An 11473-nucleotide genomic window follows, 5' to 3' on the forward strand; every position below is an offset into this window, starting at 1 on the left:
TAAGCCTTAGGCGCGTGACACGCCCCGCCCCCGGCTTTTGGTTTTTTCCTCAGTTTACAGACAGGCAGATTCCCGGTCGGAATATTATCGCTTCTCTACGAGATAAATTGCATAAATATTGGTTTTAAACAGCGGTTGACATGCTTCGAAGTACGGTAATGGAATATTTCGAAATTTTTTGTCATATTTTGCGTCATGCTCGTGGCCGAGATTTAGCGTTGGGATAGTGTCTAGAACGCACGAACAAAACGTCGCTGTTTGGATATAACGATGGATTATTTGGGACCAAACCTACATTTGTTATTGAAGTAGAAGTCCTGGCAGTGTATTCTGATGAAGAACAAGCAAGGTAAGAACATTTTTCTTATAGGAAATGTGATTTTGGTGAAGGCTACACTGGGTGGGTGTCTAAATAGCTAGCCCTGTAACGCCGGGCTATGTACTTACATTATTGCAAAATGTGCTTCATCCGAAAAGCTATTTTAAAATCGGACATATCGAGTGCATAGAGGAGTTCTGTATCTATAATTCTTAAAATAATTGTTATGCTTTTTGTGAACGTTTATCGTGAGTAATTTAGTAAAATCACCGGAAGTGTTCGGTGGGAATGCTAGTTCTGAACGTCACATGCTAATGTAAAAAGCTGGTTTTTGATATAAATATGAACTTGATTGAACAGACATGCATGTATTGTATAACACAATGTCCTAGGTGTGTCATCTGATGAAGATCATCAAAGGTTAGTGCTGCATTTAGATATGGTTTGGGTTTATGTGACATGATATGCTAGCTTGAAAAATGGCTGTGTGATTATTCCTGGCTGGGTACTCTGCTGACATAATCTAATGTTTTGCTTTCGCTGTAAAGCCTTTTTGAAATCGGACAGTTTGGTTAGATAAAGGAGAGTCTTGTCTTTAAATAGCTGTAACATAGTCATATGTTTGAAAAGTGTAAGTTTTCGGATTTAGAGGAGTTTGAATTTCGCGCCCCGCCCATCATTGGATATTGGAGCAGACGTTCCGCTAGCGGAACGTGTAGATGTAAGAAGTTAAAGGGGTATACACACATGGCATTTTGAAGTTTTGTTTTCTGAGTTTTGATTAAGCACGAAAAATTATTTTAATAGGGAATGTTCTGGGAAATTGAGATACAAAATGTAGATAAAGGTACTAGCTTCATTTGTCTAATATAGTAAGAAACACGGTTCTGAAAAGGGGGTGGGACTTTTAACCCCTCTGGTGACTTTTCCTGTGTGGTCTAATCAGCCACATTGAAAAGCCATTTGGATGGTGAATTTAAGGTCATTGGTGATATTGATTTTAGGGGAATTTGTAGAACTGATAATTATGATGGAGTTAAAGTTCTTAGAGACAATTGATAATTTGAACCAATGAGAAGACTTAAACGGCAAAGCCTTAGACTAAGGGTAGGCTTCCTTAAGTCTATTTTCCTAGAACAATAAGGGTAAAATAATTTTTCTTGGTGGAGTAAATCAGATTAGTCATTTTGATCTGATTATGTGATTTGAAAATATTTTGACCAGTAGCAGGGGTATTTTTTACATGATCTAGATACGTTTATTTTCCCTTAGGAAGTCAGCTGTTGTTGAATTCAGTGTAAGAGATTTAACACAACAAGGCTGTGGAATTGATATACTAGTATTACTATATTTTGTTGTGAATAAGTTTAATAATGGTAGACTTATGTCAACAGGACAGGGATACATGACATCTGTAGGTGATCCAGGATAATTGAGGGTATCAAGATACATTTAAGTAGATATGCAATATCTAGATGGGTTGATTTTTCTAAAGTTCAGGAGTGCAACCAAGGAGACAATGAGACATTTAGTCAATATTTGGAAACAACCATATTATGAGAAAAAGCTGGAGACAGATAGAAGGGCAGACAGAGAGATCCTCCCCTGATCCTGCTGAAACCTTGAGGGTTGGGGAGTAGCAGGAAGAAAGGAGGGGGGCCAGCAGGAGTAGATAGGAAGAGAATTTGGTTCACTTAGCTTTAAGATATTAATTCATGGAGAGACTATCGGCTCCATTGGCAGGCATGTATTTTAGTTTTGATTTTAAGTTTATGTTTGGTAAATTCGCTAGGAGGAGATATGATCATTTTGTTGAAAGTAATTTTTACCCTAACTAAAAGGGCAATGAAAGCTTAGTTGGTTTCAGGTGTTGAACCATTGCCCAGACACTATTCTGCACAGTAGGCCGAAATAGTAGCATTGACTAGAACCGGTGAAATAAGAAAGGAGAGAAAAGTTACTATTTACATAGACAAGCACATAGACATTTAAAACCATACAAAACAGCACAGATACATCTTAAAGAAGATAAAACACTTGACAGAGAATTGTTACAGAATAGCCGAGGATGAAGGCCCCAGGGAGAATTGGACATGTGGAAAATGAAAGGGGGCAATCCTACAAGAGAAGGACTGACATAAGGATAATTTGTTTAGATATGCAGCAATATTTATACATGGCTTGAGCCATGTATAAATAGGGGGAGTATGGTAGAGCAATCGTTAGAGGCGATAGAAGAGGTTAGGATAATTACTTAAACAAATTGTTTGTTGTAGAAGATCCATTCCAACATTTGGAATTGGACTTATTGAAATATTCCGAAATGAGGGGAAGAAGGGGTGTTTAACAAGAATAGATAAGTATAGCAAATGGGTAGAAGCGTTCCCAACTTACTTGGTGGACATGATTATGGTAGCGAGAATATTAGGTTAAGATATTATCCATAGAGTTGGTTTACTGGGATCTATCTTTTTAAATGATGGATGACAGTTTAGCTAATCAGGTAGAGCCTATAGAATGCCAGAGTTAGAGATACCAGAACAGGTAGACATAGAAGTTGAAGAAATACTAGCAGAGCACATGAGAAGACTGTTTGTTAACCAAACCTGTATGTCCAAGATTTTGTGTCCAACAGGTGAATTACAGGAGAAGGTGATTCACTCAATCCAACCAGGAGACTGGGTGTGGATCCAGTCCCTGAGGAGAAAAAACTGGAAGCAACACCGTTGGGAAGGACCATACCAGGTGCTGTTAAACCATTGCCTTTGCCATTAGAAAAGCTGAGAGAGTCACTTGGGTCCACGTTACCCACTGCAAGGAGGTATGTACACATATCCACTGCTGATCACACACAGAGTTAGGAGAAGAACCGATACCAACAGGGTCCGGGGGTTACCTCCTTAACGAAGATTTCCTATCCCGACCGTTCATCACTGTGTGTGCTCCTAGAGGTGTGAGTATGGGGTGGTACCTAGCAGAGAGACTAAGGGCAGGAGAGGGTTGGCGGTTTTTGGGAAGAGTAGAGACTCTGAGCTGCATCATAGTCTAATCTGACTGATACATTCAGATCCACCACCTTCTGGCACTAATCATACGATACCGTTGTCATTGAGAAGAAGTAGAAGATAAACTATATAATACACTGATGAGTGACTTACAGAATAAGGAGTCAAAGAACATCAAGATGTAGGATTTAAGGTAAACATGAAACAATTTCCTGGGAAAGAAGACAACTGTACAGGGACTGGGTGGGTCAGATTGAAGTACTCAGCCAACCCACCTCGGTTCACCTTAACTCCTGATGAGCACCAGTGTTATAGATACAAGAATGGCACCGAGAACTTAGATGACTTTAATGGCTGAAAGTAATCGTGAATGTGACTGACTTAGGTTTGAAAGATGAATAGAAAATGTTTAACCTCACAGCACCTATAACTGATGAAGGGTGGGCTAGTACCAGCAAAGGACGCATACGACAGAAATTACCACGAAGGGTGGTTAGGAGCTTGCGCCCTGGGGTTATAGGTCCAACCAGTTCGAATTAGTCATCAGAGGCCAGTTATAGGAGGCTAAAGTAGGCACAGGAGGAGTTTTGACCAGGATGGGAGTAGCTTTGTCTAGATGGATGCTATTGGCATCCTCAGGGAAGTTCCAGATGAATACAAAGCTATGAATCAAATATGTGAAGGTTTTAACCCTACATTATTTTGGTGGGTGACAATAAATAAAAATGTGGATTGGATTAATGACATCTTTTTTTTTATCAACAGATTCATGAATGAAACCGGGGATGCAGTAAAGAGGTTCTCTGACCAATTATCCGCCACCCCCCTCATGACCTGGTAAAATAGACTGACTCTCGATATGTTATTGGCAAAAGAGGATGGTGTAGGTAGAATGATTAGACTGATCCAATGAACCATTGTATATCTGTTCAAAATGTTGTATCAAGACTACCCAAATGTGCCTAATTGGTTTATCAATACATTGTGCACTCTTCTCAAACAAATAGATTGGTATTCTTTCACTGTAATACCTACTGTAAATTGGACAGTGTAGTTAGATTAACAAGAATTTAAGCTTTCTGCCCATATCAGATATGTCTATGTCCTGGGAAATGTTTTTGTTACTTACAACCTCATGCTAATTGTCAGGGGTGTGTACGGGAGGCAAAGTCAGGTGCAGGAGAGCAGAGTGTAGTGAATAGGTGCACTTTAATTCCGTTCCAAAAATGACAGCACATAAAAACAATAACGTGCCAAAAACACAGAACATAGCAAAAGTAAAGCGCCTGACAATAATCCACATAACAAACAAACAATTACACACAAAGACAATGGAGGGGAACAGAGAACTAAATACTAAAATGAAAAATAAAAATCTGCACTTTTTTGTGAAAATGGTTTTAAAATGTTATTTTAGGCCTTTCCAGAATGTCGCTAGTTCGGCATGACCGAAGTCACCGTTTTTGTGTCACAAAAATTAAAAAGAAATACCTGCGCTTTTTTGTGAAAATGGTTTTAAAATCTTTTTTTAGGCTTGTCCAGATTGTCGCTAGTTCGGCATGACCGGAGTCTCCGTTTTTGGATCACAAAAATAAAAATGTTCACTTTTTTGTGAAAATGGTTTTAAAATGTTATTTTAGGCCTTTCTAGAATGTCGCTAGTTCGGCATGACCGGAGTCACCGTTTTTGTGTCACGAATATGAAGGGGAAAATCTCACATTGTTTGTGAAAATGGTTTTAAAATGTTTTTTTTTAGGCCTTTCCAGAATGTCGCTAGTTCGGCATGACCTGAGGAGTCACCGTTTATGTGTCACAAAAATGAAAAAAAAAGAATGTGCGCTTTTTTGTGAAAATGGTTTTAAAATTTTTTTTTAGGCCTGTCCAGAATGTCGCTAGTTCGCATGACCGGAGTCATCGTTTTTGCTTGACAAAAATAAAAATCTGCGTTTTTTTTGTGAAAATGGTTTTAAGATGTTTTTTTAGGCCTGTCCAGAATGTCGCTAGTTAGGCATGACTGGAGGCACCGTTTTTGGATCACAAAAATAAAAATCTGTAATTTTTTGTGAAAATGGTTTTAAAATGTTATTTTAGGCCTTTCCAGAATGTCGCTATTTCGGCATGATCGGAGTCATCGTTTTTGGGTCACGAAATGAAGAAATAAAAATCTGGATAAAAAAAATGGTAGTAACAACCCTCCAGACGAGCTTCAATGCCATACAACTCTCCTTCCGTGGCCTCCAACTGCTCCTAAATACAAGTAAAACTAAATGCATGCTCTTCAAACGATCGCTGCCTGCACCTGCCCGCCTGTCCAGCATCACTACTCTGGACGGTTCTGACTTAGAATATGTGGACAACTACAAATACCTAGGTGTCTGGTTAGACTGTAAACTCTCCTTTGTTAGGATTGAACTGGCTATTTGTTTGCATAACCTATATAATATACCAGGGAAGCTATGATACAATATTAAGTATATAAACTATAGATAAGTCAACTGCTAAAGACAATAACTACACCCGGCAACAGGAAGTGCGTCACGAGGTTGGGACCAGCCTGCACGCCAACGATAGGATGAGTAAGTTTGAACCATGCTCATCCTCCCTCTGACAGGCCAGCAGTGAGCAGGAACTATCTCTTTCAGAGTATATAAGGGAGAACAAAGGATGTGACGTTCTCTTCGCTGTTTTGCCCTGCGTGGTGTTACAGTGAGACCGTATATACGAACATCATATTTTCCATTCAAGTGTTTGCATTAATTAAAGTACAAAGAAAACAGGAGTTACTCTTTGCTAACTATTTTGTTGTAATACCAGATTTGAATTGACGCGACCCGACACCTTCCAGACTCACATCAAACATCTCCAATCCAAAGTTAAATCTAGAATTGGCTTCCTATTTCGCAACAAAGCATCCTTCACTCATGCTGCCAAACATACCCTCGTAAAACTGACCATCCTACCAAACCTCGACTTCGGCGATGTCATTTACAAAACAGCCTCCAATACCCTACTCAACAAACTGAATGCAGTCTATCACAGTGCCATCCGTTTTGTCACCAAAGCCCCATATACTACCCACCACTGCGACCTGTACGCTCTCGTTGGCTGGCCTTCGCTTCATAATCGTCGCCAAACCCACTGGATCCAGGTCATCTACAAGACCCTGCTAGGTAAAGTCCCCCCTTAACTCCGTTCACTGGTCACCATAGCAGCACCCACCTGTAGCACGCGTTCCAGCAGGTATATCTCTGGTCACCCCCAGAGCCAATTCCTCCTTTCTCCCCAGCCAATTCCTCCTTTCTCCTTTCCTCCTTCCTCCCCAGAGCCATCTCTCCTTCCAGTTCTCTGTTGCCAATGACTGGAACGAACTACAAAAATCTCTGAAACTGGAAACACTTATCTCCCTCACTAGCTTTAAGCACCAGCTGTCAGAGCAGCTCACAGATCACTGCACCTGTACATAGCCCATCTATAATTTAGCCCAAACAACTATCTCTTCCCCTGCTGTATTTATTTATTTTATTTATTTTGCTCCTTTGCACCCCATTATTTATTTCTACTTTGCACTTTCCTCTACTACAAATCTACCATTCCAGTGTTTTACTTGCTATATTGTATTTACTTTGCCACCATGGCCTTTACCTCCCTTATCTCACCTCATTTGCTCACATTGTATATAGATAGACTTATTTTTCTACTGTATTATTGACGGTATGTTTGTTTTACTCCATGTGTAACTCTGTGTTGTTGTATGTTGTGGAACTGCTTTGCTTTATCTTGGCCAGGTCGCAATTGTAAATGAGAACTTGTTCTCAACTTGCCTACCTGGTTAAATAAAGGTGAAATAAAATAAAATACATTTAAAAATCCTCGCAGTGGCAGACCACGTGTAACAACACCTGCACAGGATCGGTACATCCAAACATCACGTCTGCGGGACAGGTACAGGATGGCAACAACAACTGCCCGAGTTACACCAGGAACGCACAATCCCTCCATCAGTGCTCAGACTGTCCGCAATAGGCTGAGAGAGGCTGGACGGAGTGATTGTAGGCCTGTTGTAAGGCAGGTCCTCACCAGACATCACTGGCAAAAGCGTCACCTATGGGCACAAACCCACCGTCGCTGGACCAGACAGGACTGACAAAAAGTGCTCTTCACTGACGAGTCGTGATTTTGTCTCACCAGGGGTGATGGTCGGATTCACGTTTATCGTCGAAGGAATGAACGTTACACCGAGGCCTGTACTCTGAAGCGGGATCAATTTGGAGGTGTTGTCATTGCAGGCAGTCTCAACGCTGTGTATTACAGGGAAGACATCCTCCTCCCTCATGTGGTACACTTCCTGCAGGCTCATCCTGACATGACCCTCCAGCATGACAATGCCACCAGCCATACTGCTCGTTCTCTGCATTATTTCCTGCAAGACAGGAATATCAGTGTTCTGCCATGGTCAGCGAAGAGCCCGGATCTCAATCCCATTGAGCACGTCTGGGACCTGTTGGATCGGAGTGTGAGAGCTAGGGCCAATCCCCCCAGAAATGTCCAGGAACTTGCAGGTGCCTTGGTGGAAGAGTGGGGTAACATCTCACAGCAAGAACTGGCAAATCTGGTGCAGTCCATGAGGAGGAGATGCACTGCAGTACTTAATGCAGTTTGTGGCCACACCAGATACTGACTGTAATTTTTGATTTTGACCCCCCTTTGTTCAGGGACACATTATTCCCTTTCTGTTAGTCATATTTCTGTGGAACTGGTTCAGTTTGTCTCAGCTGTTGAATCTTGTTATGTTCATACAAATATTTACAGATGTTAAGTGTAAATAAATGCAGTTGACAATGAGAGGACGTTTCTTTTTTTGCTGAGTTTATATATATATATATACCGTATACAGTTGAAGTCGGAAGTTTACATACACCTTAGCCAAATACATTTAAACTCAGTTTTTCACAATTCCTGAAATGTAATCCTAGTAAAAATCCCCTGCCTTAGGTTAGTTAGGATCACCACTTTATTTTAAGAATGTGAAATGTCAGAATAATAGAAGAGAGATTGATTTATTTCAGCGTGTATTTCTTTCATCACATTCCCAGTGGGTCAGAAGTGTACATACACTCAATTAGTATTTGGTAGCATTGCCTTTAAATTGTTTAACTTGGGTCAAACGTTTCGGGTAGCCTTCCACAAGTTTCCCACAATTAGTTTGGTGAATTTTGGCCCATTCCTCCTGACAGAGCTGGTGTAACTGAGTCAGGTTTGTAGGCCTCGTTGCTCGCTCACGCCTTTTCAGTTCTGCCCTATAGGATTGAGGTCAGGGCTTTGTGATGGCCATTCCAACACCTTGACTATGTTACATTAAACCATTTTGTGTGTGTGTGTGTTTTGGAGTGTCAGTGTAGTATGTGTAAGTGTATGGTTAGAGTCCAGTGAGTGTATATCGAGCCTATGGAAGAGAGTCAGTGCAGAAAATAATAACAAATATGAATAAAATAAGGGGGTCAATGCAAATAGTCCGGGTAACCATTTGATTAACTGTTCAGCAGTGCTATGGCTTAGGGGTAGAAGCTGTTAAGGAGCCTTTTGGCACTCCGGGACCGCTTGCTGTGCAGTAGCAGAGAGAACAGTCTATGACTTGGGTGGCTGGAGCCTTCGACAATTTTTAGGGCCTTCCTCTGACACTGCCTGGTATAGAGCTTGAAGAATATTGAAACGAATAATAGGCAAAATGTTGCACAATCCAGGTGTGGAAAGCTCTTAGAAACTTTACCCAGAAAGACTCACAGCTGTAATCGCTGCCAAAGGTGTTTGTACAAAGTATTGACTCAAGGGTGTGAATACTTATGTAAATTAGATATTTCTGTGTTAAATGTTCAATACATTTGCAAACATTTCTTAATATATGTTTTCACTTTTTCATTATGGTGTACTGTGTGTAGCTGGGTGAGAGAAAAACATATTTAATCAATTTTGAATTCAGGCTGTAACACAACGAAATGTGCAATAAGTCAAGGTGTATGAATACTTTCTGAAGGCACTGTAGACAAGGATGGGGGCTTGGGGTTTTGATGGGAAAGCTCTAGACTTTACAGGGAAGGACCATGGTTAGCAGGGTTGGCCTTCATTCCATTTCAACTCAATTAACTCTGAAAATGAAGTCAAATGCAGTTCATGAGTTCAGGAAACAACAATATCATTGAATTGGATTTTCTACATTTTCAAATGTCCAATTGCTACATTTGCTGAGCTGAGCCAGACTGGAATGGAATCAGAGTTTTGCAGGCAGATCACCCGTGATACAAGTCAGTATTCGACATCCATCCATGGCTGAGGATGTCAGGATATGACGTGGAAACCGGCCACCAGGGGCAACAGTGAGCGCTGTTACCTTTAAGTAAGTTTTGGTTTTTCTAGGACATTGTGGATGTGGATAAGCATCTGCCTCTGACTCCAAAGGTTTCATGGTTGAATCCAGCGATAGAAAGTCAGTTTTGATAGTTTTGTTATAAGCCTATCCCAAACCTTACCCCTTATCTTAACCATTTGGAGTTAATGCCTAACCTTAAGATTTCGGAGTTAATGCCTAAACTTAACCTTAAACACTTTGAGATTTAACGTTTGGAACAACTTTGAAATTTGAAGTTTGAGAAACATGGATGAACGTCTAATTCTGATGTGAGACTGTGAGACCTTGCAGAAATGTTGACACTTGCTGATAGATTTGTGGATCCAGGATCACATGTTGGGATGTGGCTCCCTCTAGTGGTACTTTTCCATATAGACTTACCCACACTCCAGGGTTTAGACCAGGGTTATATGTTAATGTCAGCTCTAAAGACTTATGGTGACGGCATCATCAATCTCTGCATCATTTAAGTCTGTTGCTTTGTGAGAAGGTGTTAAAGTTCACAGATAGCCATTGTTATGTAAAAAACAGCTGAAAAGAACACAGAGCATTGCCTTGGCCCCAAAGGAGAGCAGGTCTACCAGATCCATGGGTAAAATACTGGGGTAAATCCTGTATGTAAATGCCCCATTAGAAGCTGGATGTAGAAACCAATGGTATAAACTCTGGGTGGTCGTGGTTGTGAGGCACCATCTTTTACTTGAGCATTATTTAGGTCACTGTAAACAAGGGCAACAAAGCCCAAATCCAGTGATAATCAAACAGAACAGAAAATACAACAACCACTGTTGTAATGTGTGGCGGAAAGAAGCATACATTATTTTTGTCCCCACTAGTGACTACCCTTTTCCACTTGTGCTCTAACTAGCTATCCCCCTTTCCCTTTCTTTAAATATTGTCATGAATGGATTTCACATGAATTCTTGGTTATTCCCATCTATGCAAATGGTATGTCCGGCATCTAGTGGTGTTTTGCAGTATGACATGACTGGAGTCCTGTCTATCTCTAACATGCTGACCAGACCAGTTGCAAAATAAATGAACACCTACATGTTATTCAATCATTGCACGCGCGCAAGCATCTGCTTAGCCAGGTGCTAAAATAGAACTTGGTTCTATTTGTGACACTGGACGCGCTGCAAGTCCTGTATCTTCCATCTCCTCATTTGTTTTTAGGGGCATATACCCACGTGCCATCTCCTCATTGGTTTTAAGGAGCATATATCAAATCAAATTTCAAATCAAATTTATTTATAAAGCCCTTCTTACATCAGCTGATATCTCAAAGTGCTTTACAGAAACCCAGCCTAAAACCCCATACAGCAAGCAATGCAGGTGTAGAAGCACGGTGGCTAGGAACAACTCCCTAGAAAGGCCAGAACCTAGGAAGAAACCTAGAGAGGAACCAGGCTATGAGGGGTGGCCAGTCCTCTTCTGTCTGTGCCAGGTGGAGATTATAACAGAACATGGCCAAGATGTTCAAATGTTCATAGATGACCAGCAGGGTCAAATAATAATAATCACAGTGGTTGTCGAGGGTGCAACAGGTCAGAACCTCAGGAGTAAATGTCAGTTGGCTTTTCATAGCCGATCATTCAGAGTATCTCTACCGCTCCTGCTGTCTCTGGAGATTTGAAAACAGCAGGTCTGGGACAGGTAGCACGTCCGGTGAACAGGTCAGGGTTCCATAGCCGCAGGCAGAACAGTTGAAACTGGAGCAGCAGCACAGCCAGGTGGACTGGGGAC

The sequence above is a fragment of the Salmo trutta genome, unplaced genomic scaffold (assembly GCF_901001165.1).
Source record: "Salmo trutta unplaced genomic scaffold, fSalTru1.1, whole genome shotgun sequence".
In the NCBI taxonomy this organism is placed as follows: Eukaryota; Metazoa; Chordata; class Actinopteri; order Salmoniformes; family Salmonidae; genus Salmo; species Salmo trutta.